The sequence below is a fragment of the Bufo gargarizans genome, chromosome 7 (genome assembly GCF_014858855.1).
Source record: "Bufo gargarizans isolate SCDJY-AF-19 chromosome 7, ASM1485885v1, whole genome shotgun sequence".
NCBI lineage: Eukaryota > Metazoa > Chordata > Amphibia > Anura > Bufonidae > Bufo > Bufo gargarizans.
Window position 1 is genome coordinate 95,383,129 of NC_058086.1, and position 13,970 is coordinate 95,397,098.

At 44.2% G+C, this 13,970-nt stretch overlaps 1 protein-coding gene across 5 annotated transcripts in view; it reads left to right on the plus strand.

The window, feature by feature from the left end:
- The window catches only part of SCYL3 (SCY1 like pseudokinase 3), a 445,770-nt gene that overhangs the window by 62,234 nt on the left and 369,566 nt on the right, over positions 1-13,970 (plus strand). The gene's annotated exons all lie outside the window — the stretch shown is intronic.

Sequence of the window (13,970 nt, forward strand, 5' to 3'; positions counted from 1 at the left end):
ACTTCAAGCTCACAGGAAACGGAGCGCTCATGGAAATTAAAAAAGCATTTTTCTCAAGTATGGATTATCGAATTTCTGGCTCACACACATGGTCAATAACAGACTGGGGGCTGCTATAAGGTATAGCTGGCAGTTTTATATCACTTTTAGAGGTGACAGATTCCCTTTAATTGTGACATTATTCAGGTGTTACACAACGCAACCTTTTTAAGACTGCAAAAAAGAAGAGGGCCAAAGTATATAGACTATAAGGAAATTAGCCATATTACAATTTACAGTACATTAAACTCAGGGGTAGCTATCTGAAATAGATGATCTTTTTGGCTTTTGGTTCCTGCAATATTAAAAAAATAAATAAAAATGTGTGTGTGTATGTATGTGTATATAATATATATATATATATATATATATATATATATATATATATATATATATATACACACATTACAGACCAAAAGTTTGGACACGCCTTCTCATTCAAATCATTCAAAGAGTTTTCTTTATTTTCATGACTATGAAAATTGTAGATTCACACAGAAGGCATCAAAACTATGAATTGACACATGTGGAATTATATACATAACAAAAAAGTGTGAAAATTGAAAATATGTCATATTCTAGGTTCTTCAAAGTAGCCACCTTTTGCTTTGATTACTGCTTTGCACACTCTTGGCATTCTCTTGATGAGCTTCAAGAGGTAGTCACCTGAAATGGTCTTCCAACAGTCTTGAAGGAGTTCCCAGAGATGCTTAGCACTTGTTGGCCCTTTTGCCTTCACTCTGCGGTCCAGCTCACCCCAAACCATCTTGATTGGGTTCAGGTCCGATGACTGTGGAGGCCAGGTCATCTGGCGCAGCACGCCATCACTCTCCTTCATGGTCAAATGGCCCTTACACAGCCTGGAGGTGTGTTTGGGGTCATTGTCCTGTTGAAAAATAAATGATGGTCCAACTAAGGCTACTTTCACACTAGCGTTCGGCTGTCCGCTCGTGAGCTCCGTTTGAAGGGGCTCACGAGCGGACCCGAACGCTTCCGTCCAGCCCTGATGCAGTCTGAATGGATGCGGATCCACTCATACTGCATCAGTCTGGCGGCGTTCAGCCTCCGCTCCGCTCGCCTCCGCACGGACAGGCGGACAGCTGAACGCTGCTTGCAGCGTTCGGGTGTCCGCCTGGCCGTGCGGAGGCGTGCGGATCCGTCCAGACTTACAATGTAAGTCAATGGGGACGGATCCGTTTGAAGATGCCACAATATGGCTCAATCTTCAAGCGGATCCGTCCCCCATTGACTTTACATTGAAAGTCTGGACGGATCCGTCCGAGGCTATTTTCACACTTAGCTTTTATATGCCAAAATAATGCAGACGGATCCGTTCTGAACGGAGCCTCCATCTGCATTATTATGATCGGATCCGTTCAGAACGGATCCGATCGAACGCTAGTGTGAAAGTAGCCTTAACGCAAACCGGATGGAATAGCATGCCGCTGCAAGATGCTGTGGTAGCCATGCTGGTTCAGTATGCCTTCAATTTTGAATAAATCCCCAACAGTGTCACCAGCAAAGCACCCCCACACCATCACACCTCCTCCTCCATGCTTCACGGTGGGAACCAGGCATGTAGAGTCCATCCGTTCACCTTTTCTGCGTCGCACAAAGACACGGTGGTTGGAACCAAAGATCTAAAATTTGGACTCATCAGACCAAAGCACAGATTTCCACTGGTCTAATGTCCATTCCTTGTGTTCTTTAGCCCAAACAAGTCTCTTCTGCTTGTTGCCTGTCCTTAGCAGTGGTTTCCTAGCAGATATTCTACCATGAAGGCCTGATTCACACAGTCTCCTCTTAACAGTTGTTCTAGAGGTGTGTCTGCTGCTAGAACTCTGTGTGGCATTGACCTGGTCTCTAATCTGAACTGCTGTTAACCTGCGATTTCTGAGGCTGGTGACTCGGATGAACTTATCTTCCGCAGCAGAGGTGACTCTTAGTTTTCCTTTCCTGGGGCGGTCCGCATGTGAGCCAGTTTCTTTGTAGCGCTTGATGGTTTTTGTGACTGCACTTGGGGACACTTTCAAAGTTTTCCCAATTTTTTGGACTGACTGACCTTCATTTCTTAAAGTAATGATGGCCACTCGTTTTTCTTTACTTGCGCTGCTTTTTTCTTGCCATAATACAAATTCTAACAGTCTATTCAGTAGGACTATCAGCTGTGTATCCACCTGACTTCTCCACAACGCAACTGATGGTCCCAACCCCATTTATAAGGCAAGAAATCCCACTTATTAAACCTGACAGGGCACACCTGTGAAGTGAAAACCATTTCAGGTGACTACCTCTTGAAGCTCATCAAGAGAATGCCAAGAGTGTGCAAAGCAGTAATCAAAGCAAAAGGTGGCTACTTTGAAGAACCTAGAATATGACATATTATTATGTTATGTATATAATTCCACATGTGTTAATTCATAGTTTTGATGCCTTCAGTGTGAATGTACAATTTTCATAGTCATGAAAATAAAGAAAACTCTTTGAGAAGGTGTGTCCAAACCTTTGGTCTGTACAAGATTATATATATATATATATATATATATATATATATATATCTCTCATACATACAAATTACAGATATTTATCTTGTTGGTGAAATTTCAGGATGCACTCTAACTGTATCTGATCTATATATATCGTGTGTACTGGGCTCCGGTAGACTGATGGTTTATTTTGATGGTGTTTTCATCTGCGTCGCCCTTTGTGACAGACAGCCCACTTCTGACTGCTAACATAACCCCTGGCTACTTCACTACTCCTTCAGGTAATGACTGCAGTCACTGTCCATTGGGGTGATTTATAGGGGTAGGAGAACTTCATATTTGAAGTCTGCTTTCTCATGTACTGCTATTTTGGGGGTGGAGATTGACATCACCAGAGAATGCCCCCCCCCCCTTTCCCCTTTTCCCCTTTTCCCTTTATCCCTTTTCCCCAATGTGGAGCCCTGTCCTCTTCTTTGAAATCTCCCAATGAAGACTTCCTCCACAAATTATCCCAATAGGATTTTAGCCCAGTTAGATGGATCGTAAGAGGCTTCCCTACACTACCACACACCGCCCCATACAGTGGAACGTCTCCTTGTGGCCCACCGCCCCATACAGTGCAACGTCTCCTTGTGGCCCACCGCCCCATACAGTGCAACATCTCCTTGTGGCCTCAAGTGGTTTTTTTTTTTGCTAAATGGGTATTAGTCACAATACATTTCTTCAAATCATTATCGTGGGAATATTTTTGATATCACCCAACCCTACTCTAAACCTTTGAATGCACAGGTCCAACTGTTCTTAAGTACATTTTCCACAACTTGCTGTTCTCTAGCAAGGAGCTTAACTCGTAGGATACCAGCCTTAAATTCCAGTGCTGTAGAGCTACGGCAGGCCAATCTGGCAGCTGCAGGAGCTGCACCTGCCCGATCAGCAGCAGGGTTCCGACAGTCACTGATAGCCGGATCCCTGCTGTATGTGCCAGCATCAGTGTTTTCACCATCAACCCTCGCTATGCCATGTTTAGCGTTGACCGTGGCATGTGCGATTTCCTTGTGCCCATCGGGTCCCTGCTCTGCGGTGATGGGGTTCCGATGGCAGGGAAGGCAACCCGATGCCTTCCATTAGCATCGTGCTGCCTTCCATGTAAGCCTGTAATACCCAGTCCCCTGGGTCTCACAGGCAAGCAGGCTGTAAGTGTATTACATTGAGTAGAAAAAGAAGTCCCCAGCACTCGTGGTAAAAGTTTTCCGGTCCCGGTCTTTATTGCACCAAACTTGTAATGTATTCATAATTGGGACATAACCGGGGTAAGGTTTATTAAATAGTTTAATTACAGATGCCTGTACAGGCGTTGAACCTATCTTGCCCCAGGTGAAAATTAATACTTCACTTTTATTATTACTTGCGTTGAAAACTAAATGTGAACGTGATGCATTTATTTTTTATTTTACTTAACAAACAAAATCAAAAAAGTAAAAAATACAGCCACCACTCCACTGGTAAATCAAATAGTGGTTGGTGAATCAGGGGGGGAGAGCATGTGCACCATCTCTTACCCTTATCACTTTATCAGCAATGTGCTGCCATCATACCGCTTGCAGTGCTTCTGCCAACTGGGTTGTCAATCCAACCATGTGTTTGTAGGAGCGAGGATGCGTCAACCCTCTGTGAGATCAGCACATTAGAGCATCACATGTTCTCTCAAATTGGCATCTATCCTAATGGCAGTGGACTCTGCGAGCGGAAAAGTCACGGTTTTGGTGCCGTGTCTAGCTGCTTAGGTAAACTTAGCATTGATAAGTAGACCAGCTGGACTACTGATTCCGACTGGTCAGGATCAAAGAATCGTCCAACTAGAAATCCTGTGGGGACTAAACGCAATATAGAGCGCGAGGACCGTCCAATCAAAGGAAGGCACCTGCCCCACAGACATGCACAGTGACACATGTGGGTCAAACATGGCAAGGCATTCAGGGATCCATCTCAGCACCAAATCGTTTCGGCAGTGCCTGCTCCCATCTCATTTGTCTATTCTCAACAGTATGCCTCCACCTCTGGAGGACAACCGTTACCTTCTGCACCATCTGGAGTCTTCTGTGCTCAATCTATGACCATGTCCTCTGCAGTGGCACCTACGGTACTCCCCTCTTTTTTAGGCCAGGGCCCAGCCCTGAGAGACAGGGAGAAGTGGGCATACAATGTAAGGACATAGATGACCCACTTAGGGTCATGAAACTTTCTAGTTTTAGGTTGGAACCTAGGCACCTTAAAGGGACACTGACAGGCACAATAACTATAATTAGCTGTACATATGCATGCACAGGTCTTCTAATGTGCATTGAAAACATATAAGTATAACCCCTGTCCACATTATGAATACAATAAACTCCTGTTTTATAACCTGAAGTAATCGCTTATCTTTCTGCCCAAGGGGCGGGATTTCAGCTCCACTTGCGCCAGCCAGCATCAGCCCAACTGCCGTTTTGAAGTGCCGCCCAGCTCATCAATATTCACTTCGCTGGGCGGCTTCTGCTGTCCCCGACCTTCCGAGCGCATGGGCAGAAGCTGAAAACGAGTCCGATGCCCATAGCTTTCTATTGAGCATGCGCCGGATCTCGGAAGGTCGGGGACAGCAGAAGCCGCCCAGCGAAGTGAATATTGATGAGCTGGGCGGCACTTCAAAACGGCGGTTGGGCTGATGCTGGCTGGGCGCAAGTGGAGCTGAAACCCCGCCCCTTGGGCAGAAAGAAAAGCGATTACTGCAGGTTATAAAACATGAGTTTACTGTATTCATAATGTGGACAGGGGTTATACTTATATGTTTTTAATGCACATTAGCAGACCTGTGCATGCATATGTACAGCTAATTATGGTTATTGGGCCTGTCAGTGTCCCTTTAAGATACTTAGCAAAGGTCTATCTTTTACACCCACTCCAGCCTTTGAATGCTTTAACTGGGTTAAGAACATTAACCTGTTCGCAAGAAAGCTGGCCCTTCACAAATCTTTCAATCAGCAATCCAGAGATTTCCAGCGGATGCAGGCCAAAGAAAAAGAGGCCTTGGCCATTCTAGAATCATTGGACACACTCGATGAGAATGCCGATGATCTAGTTAAGGTACCTCTGTCATCATTAAGACCACAATCAAAATACACACCTTCATTCTCTCAATATGGGAATATAGATACCTTTTGTCCAAGGTACTAGTGACAAGGGATCTAAAAACCCTTAACACCAAAATACCTACTACACAGCTTAATCTTGAGGTGGATGAACAACAGGCATTAGATGAACTTAGTAAGAATGATGACTTGGTAATAAAACCCTCGGACAAGGGTGGAAACTTTGTCCTTATGGACAAACTGGACTATAAGAAGATGGTTGAAGACCTGGTTAAACAGACACCTATCAGAAGCTGGATTACAATCTAACAGAAAAGTTTTTGGGTGACCTGAAAGTGATACTCTCTGCAGCGAAGGAGGAAAAACAACCTGGTTGAAGCGTCTTCAATCTGCCCAAGGGGCGGCGTTTCATCTCCACTTGCGCCCAGCCATCAGCCCCCAACTGCCGTTTTGAAGCGCCGCCCAGCTCATCAATATTCACTTTGCTGGGCGGTTACTACTGTCCCTGACTTCACAAGATCCGGCGCATGCCCAACACAATCCTATGGCCATCGGCCCCGTCTCATCTTCAGCGCATGCTGCCGGTCGATTGCCCGCCTCCATATCGACCGGCACTATAAAAATATCACATGATCCAACCCAGCCAAAAAAAGCAATTTTCTGGTCACCTTGCTTCACAAAAAGGTAATACCAAGCGAACAAAAAGGCATATGTACCCCAAAATGGTACCAATCAAACCGTCATCTCATCCTGCAAAACATTAGACCCTACTTAAGACAATTGCCAAAAAATAAATAAAAATATGGCTCTCTGAGCATGGCAACACAAAAACAAGATGTTACGCTATTCCAAAACTTAACGAATATGTCTATTATTTTAATTTTTATCGCCGCAACAACATGCTCACTAAAAATATCACATGATATACTCAGGATATATGTCAGGTAAATGCTGTAAAAATAAAATTTTCTAAAAACTATGGCAGAATAGCCATCACCTCGTCTTATAAAATGCACAATATCGAGTGATCGATAAGTCATATATACCCCAAAATGATACAAATGAAAACGTCACCTCACCTCAAAACATTAATCCCCACATAAGACAATCGCTCAAAAAAGTGTTTCCAAATTTCGTAAAACGCTTAGGGGGTCAAAGTGCTCAGTGCACCCCTTTAATATATTATTTGAGGGGTGTAGTTTCCAAAAGTGCAAACCCTCAAAAAGTGATCCCATACAGATGTATATTAATGCATTGCAGAGGGGATCAGACCCCCTAAAGTTGAAGTCTCAAAGTAGGACAGAAAGAAAGTAGAAAAAAATAAGTTAGTGTTTTTAATAAAAAAATAAGGTTTCAAGTAAAAAAAGGCCACTTTCCACTGATTTTGTAATAAAAAATAGAACAAAAACCTCACACACATAGTAGATATTGCCGTGTTCATAACAACCAGCTCTATAAAAATATCACATGACTTAAACCTTCAGGTAAACCGTAATAAAAATAAAATAAAAACTGTGCCAAAAAAGCAATTTTCCATTTAACCACCATGACTGCATATAATAGGAGATTGACCCCTGACCTCTGTAGGGGCAGGAAAACAGAGGAGATTAAATTACCCTCTCCCACCATCCACCTTGGTGTTTTTCTGCCCCTATAGTGGCCAGCACAGAGAAGGGCCTCTCTTCTCGCCAGGGAGATGGAGATGGATCTACATTTAATTCTTCCTTTCACAGGGCAACTCATCGGGGGTTGCAGCCTCCCTTGTGCTTTTAGAAATTACCTGTGTTGTTTCCCCTGCTCGCCTCGCATCTGTTGATCGGATGCTTGTCCTGGGCTGCGGCACCTTCCTTTCCCCTGGCGGCACAAGCAGGTCTATGCTGGGAGATCCCACTTGCTGTGCGCCGGCTTCTGACTTCACTTCCGGTGGTGAGGTAGCGCAGTGGCATCCCTGGAAGTGCGCTTCACTGGTTAAGGGGTTTGCTGTTTAAAAAGCAGCGTGGAAGCCATGGAGGGTCCTGATCTGAGGTCTGGTAAGATGTCAGCCACTGAACAGCCAAGAGAGCTTGATGCTCCAGCACCAGTGAACGTAAGTCCCCATACAGGGAGTGCAGAATTATTAGGCAAGTTGTATTTTTGAGGATTAATTTTATTATTGAACAACAACCATGTTCTCAATGAACCCCAAAAAATCATTAATATCAAAGCTGAATATTTTTGGAAGTAGTTTTTAGTTTGTTTTTAGTTTTAGCTATTTTAGGGGGATATCTGTGTGTGCAGGTGACTATTACTGTGCATAATTATTAGGCAACTTAACAAAAAACAAATATATACCCATTTCAATTATTTATTTTTACCAGTGAAACCAATATAACATCTCAACATTCACAAATATACATTTCTGACATTCAAAAACAAAACAAAAACAAATCAGTGACCGATATAGCCACCTTTCTTTGCAAGGACACTCAAACGCCTGCCATCCATGGATTCTGTCAGTGTTTTGATCTGTTCACCATCAACATTGCGTGCAGCAGCAACCACAGCCTCCCAGACACTGTTCAGAGAGGTGTACTGTTTTCCCTCCTTGTAAATCTCACATTTGATGATGGACCACAGGTTCTCAATGGGGTTCAGATCAGGTGAACAAGGAGGCCATGTCATTAGATTTTCTTCTTTTATACCCTTTCTTGCCAGCCACGCTGTGGAGTACTTGGACGCGTGTGATGGAGCATTGTCCTGCATGAAAATCATGTTTTTCTTGAAGGATGCAGACTTCTTCCTGTACCACTGCTTGAAGAAGGTGTCTTCCAGAAACTGGGAGTTGAGCTTGACTCCACCCTCAACCCGAAAAGGCCCCACAAGCTCATCTTTGATGATACCAGCCCAAACCAGTACTCCACCTCCACCTTGCTGGCGTCTGAGTCGGACTGGAGCTCTCTGCCCTTTACCAGCCACGGGCCCATCCATCTGGCCCATCAAGACTCACTCTCATTTCATCAGTCCATAAAACCTTAGAAAAATCAGTCTTGAGATATTTCTTGGCCCAGTCTTGACGTTTCAGCTTGTGTGTCTTGTTCAGTGGTGGTCGTCTTTCAGCCTTTCTTACCTTGGCCATGTCTCTGAGTATTGCACACCTTGTGCTTTTGGGCACTCCAGTGAAATATGGCCAAACTGGTGGCAAGTGGCATCTTGGCAGCTGCACGCTTGACTTTTCTCAGTTCATGGGCAGTTATTTAGTGCCTTGGTTTTTCCACACGCTTCTTGCGACCCTGTTGACTATTTTGAATGAAACGCTTGATTATTCGATGATCACGCTTCAGAAGCTTTGCAATTTTAAGAGTGCTGCATCCCTCTGCAAGATATCTCACTATTTTTGACTTTTCTGAGCCTGTCAAGTCCTTCTTTTGACCCATTTTGCCAAAGGAAAGGAAGTTGCCTAATAATTATGCACACCTGATATAGGGTGTTGATTAGACCACACCCCTTCTCATTACAGAGATGCACATCACCTAATATGCTTAATTGGTAGTAGGCTTTCGACCCTTTACAGCTTGGAGTAAGACAACATGCATAAAGAGGATGATGTGGTCAAAATACTAATTTGCCTAATAATTCTGCACTCCCTGTATAGGGAACCTTTGTTGAGCAGCCTATGTGTGCATAAGTGATCCTTGTTGATGGCAGTATATAGGGATTAAACACGCTGACTATATATACATTAGGGTTGCATCGGGTATCAAATTATCGATACCCAATTGATACTTTTGTATCGATTCGATACTGGGACTTGCCTTTTACAGATACTAGGCTAGGTGCGAGATTAACTGCTGTTGATGGCAGCTCCCTGTCATAGAGGTCAAGTGCTGGCTATGTCATTCTACTGCCGGCACCCGCCTCCTGTATCTGTATTAAGCGTTATTTTCATTGGTGGCGCAGTGCGCCGCCCCCCCCTCCCCCCAGTATTAAAAACATTGATGGCGCAGTGCATCCCCCCCAACCCCCCACTATTATTATTATTGGTGGCGGTGGCAGTTCTGATCGAAGCTGCAGCAGTATAATGGCGGGGCTCCGATTGGTTATCATGGCAGCCAGGACGCTACTGATGCCCTGGCTGTCATGGCAAGCTCTTTGCTGCCGTGTGCACAAAGCACAGGGCAGCAGGGGGGGTGTAAAGTCCCATTCACCCTAAATAGAGCTCTATTAGTGTAAATAGGACAAGGGATTAAAAGATCCCATGTTCAAGCCCCTAAGGGTAGAAATAGTTTTTACCATATTTTTCGCCCTATAAGATGCACCGGCCCATAAGACTCACCTAGGTTTTTGAGGAGGAAAATAAGAAAAAATACTGTTTGAACCAAAAGGTGTGCTTTTGGTGGGTTTGAACTAATGGCGGTCTGTGCATGACACTATTATGGGGGAGCTATGGATGGCATTATGATGGGGGGGTCTGTGGATGGCATTATGATGGTGGGAGGGATCTGTGGATGGCATTATGATGGGGGGGGGGATCTGTGGATGGTACTGTTATGGGGTGGTGAATCTGTCCCCCATCATAATGCCATCCACAGACCCCCCCCATCATTATCCCATTCACAGATTCCTAGGAAGGGACTGTAGTAGGCTTCGAGAGCTGCAGGCACTGTACCAGAGTACAGCTCAGTATGTATTATACGTAGTGTTAATCATCAGATCTAAACTGAATAATGATGCGCTCAGGGGTGTACAGGGGGTGTAAGACAACATACTTACCGGTACACATGTCACGCTCCTGTAGTAAGCACTAGCAGCTAGCAGGCAGGCCTGGCGGCCGTAACTGCTTCATTCATAAAGTAGGCAGAGCAGGCACGTGACCTCCGTGAGTTATGGCCGCCCGGCCTGCCTGCTAGCTGCTAGTGCTTACTACAGGAGCTTGACATGTGTACCGGTTAGTACGGTACACATGAGGAGCAGGGGGAGCGCATCATTATTCAGTTTAGATCTGATGAGTAACACTATGTATAATACAGAAACAAATGAAAAGAGAGCTCATATTACCAAAAATATATAAATTTTATTACAATAAGTTAAAAAATAATAACAGAAAAAAAGAGAAGGGTAAATTAATACATGAGATGCCGTGAAACAAGGTGATGGGAGCGGAGAAAAAACAGCACCACCCTGGGAGGAAGGAGCACACGGTTGAGACAAATGAAGAGATGTAATGTACATAATATCTGACATGGGAATAAGCGGTCTTGGGTACAGTGCCCAGTCCATGCAAAAAGTAAATGGAGAGATAGAACCATACAATATCAGGTAAAGCACGGTCAGCTCATGCACCCCCACTAGAAGTAGATACAAACATGTAAGGATGGAAATTGTATCAAACAGGGCAAAGTGCCGGTGGACAAGAATTGACCACACACTCAGCGGGGGGCAATGGGAGACCAGAGCTTACCTGAAATAACCGTGTGCAAAGAAACCCAGAGTGGCGCTACCCCTACGCGCGTTTCGGCGTGCCTTCGTCAGGGGGTAGCGCCATCTCTGTGAACCAAGTTTAAACAGGCTCTCTTAGCCAATAGGAATGAGTACTTACTCGTCCCCAGGTGTGCATGTTGACATATTGCTATAGAGCCACAGATGCCGTACTGATGGTTTGTTTGTCTGTAATATTACTATCTGCTAATACGGCCTGGTTCATGATTCTGAGACTGTGGGGCAGTTCGCTGGGCTATCCGCTGGTATTTTCATGCTCCTCCCCTTCTGTCATGTGAGCGCGCGTCATCCTGGGTGCCGCCCCCGGCGCCTCACACCCGTGCGTCCTCACGCCAGTGCCGCCCGATCATGTGATTTTATCACGTGGGGTAGGCGTGCCGGCGGGACGCCGGCTGTGGGGCGACCGGATGCGAATCGCCAGGATCTCAGCGCGCCTCGTCAACATGCACACCTGGGGACGAGTAAGTACTCATTCCTATTGGCTAAGAGAGCCTATTTAAACTTGGTTCACTTCACAGAGATGGCGCTACCCCCTGACGAAGGCACGCCGAAACGCGCGTTGGGGTAGCGCCACCCTGGGTTTCTTTGCACACGGTTATTTCAGGTAAGCTCTGGTCTCCCATTGCCCCCCGCTGATTGTGTGGTCAATTCTTGTCCACCGGCACTTTGCCCTGTTTGATACAATTTCCATCCTTACATGTTTGTATCTACTTCTAGTGGGGGTGCATGAGCTGACCGTGCTTTACCTGATATTGTATGGTTCTATCTCTCCATTTACTTTTTGCATGGACTGGGCACTGTACCCAAGACCGCTTATTCCCATGTCAGATATTATGTACATTACATCTCTTCATTTGTCTCAACCGTGTGCTCCTTCCTCCCAGGGTGGTGCTGTTTTTTCTCCGCTCCCATCACCTTGTTTCACGGCATCTCATGTATTAATTTACCCTTCTCTTTTTTTCTGTTATTATTTTTTAACTTATTGTAATAAAATTTATATATTTTTGGTAATATGAGCTCTCTTTTCATTTGTTTCTGCTATTTCACTCGGGAGCTTTTACCGAGTTACACTTTAGGTGTATCCCCTGTGGCTATTCAGGGTGGGCACTGTCTCTTACCCGCCTTGGGGGATACCCTGGGTCATTTTTGTTTGTCTGACTATGTATAATACAGTACATACTAAGCGGCGGGGCCAGAGTACAGTGCCTGCACGGCCCCGCTGCTCTCCCTGCCTACTACAGTCCCTCCTCACTAATACATTGCAGTCTGCGATGCTGCAGCATCACAGACTGCAATGTAAATTGCCAGCATTCACCCCATAAGACGCCGGGGCACTTTCCCCTCACTTTGCATCTTATGGGGCCAAAAATACGATAAATAGTAAAAAAAAAAAATATTAAAGTAAAATATTAAGTATAACTCATCCCCTTACCAATTTTACATTTAAAATATATAAACAAATAAATAAGCATATATCTCCACGTCCGAAAAGTACAAACTATTAAAATATAAAATACTGCACGATTTTTTTTTTTTTTTTCACTTTGTCCCACAAAAAATAGGATAGGACTGTTCGATTATGAACCGGACGTTCCATAAAATGCGGAATGCACGCTGCTTTTTTAGTGTTTTTTATTTTTTTCCGCTAGTTTTTTATGGTATTGAAATCTAATCTAAATTTTGGTGTCGTGACAACCCTATACATATGCATTGCTAGGGGCATATAGTAATTTGTTCCCCTCTTATCAATAGTTGTCATGGTAGGCTCAGAAAAGGCACAAAAAGAGTTTCACTTTGCATTTCTCAAACTCCCTGAGCAGTACACAAAAAAGCTATGCAAATAATGCATTTGAAGTATTGTAAGAGATGAACAATCATCGATGATGGATGAATTAAGGACTATAATACATGACAAAGTTAAATCTTCCCTGGCCTCATTAAGAGAAACCAGCCCTGGTGCTCAACCTATTAAAACGCAAAAAATAGCGTCTCCCTCCTCCTCGGATTATGAGCATCTAATGGATGAGGCTACACCTTCTAAACAATGGGAAGAGAATGATCCCCTTTCTGAAGTAGAGATAGTAGAGGATACGAAAAAATTCTATTTCTCCGCTGAGGAAATGGGAGACCTATTAAAAGCGGTCCGTGCCACGATGGGCATAGAAGAGGCCCAAAAATCGCATTCTATACAGGAGGAAATGTTTTGGGGCTTAAGAACCAAACGCTCCAAGATATTTCCAATAAATGAAAATATTAAGGAAATGGTTCTTGATGAGTGGTCCAACCGTGAGAAGCGCCTCAGAAAAGGAGATTTTCCTTTGCCCCTATGGTGGCCAGGATAGATCATATAGGGGGAAAGGAAAAAACTGTTCAGTGGAACTACCCAAAAGGGGGTAGAGGTAGAGGTTTCCTCCTCAATGTCCAGAACAAATCTAGCGATGAACAATGATGCCAGAATTGAGGGAAAACTTACAAATTACTCCTCCCAGTGGAGAAAAACATTACATTAAAAAAACGGACAGATCGTTCTGAACGATAATAAACCTAAAGCAGCTAAACAGAAATATCCTGTACAGGAAATTTAAGATGGAGTCACTGATCTCTACAATCTCTCAATTTGAAGGACGCGTATTACCACGTCCCGATACAGGACAAAAAGTTTGAAAATTCCAGAAGAGGATCTTCTGTTCCATAAGAGAAGCAATGCGTCTATTGGGAGTTTTAACATCCTGCATAACATCTATTCCTTGGTCTCAGATCCGTTTCAGAGTTCTACAAACCTGGCTACTGAAAATATAGGACAGAAGACAGGTCTCCTTGGATCGGAAAATTCACATCCCTCACC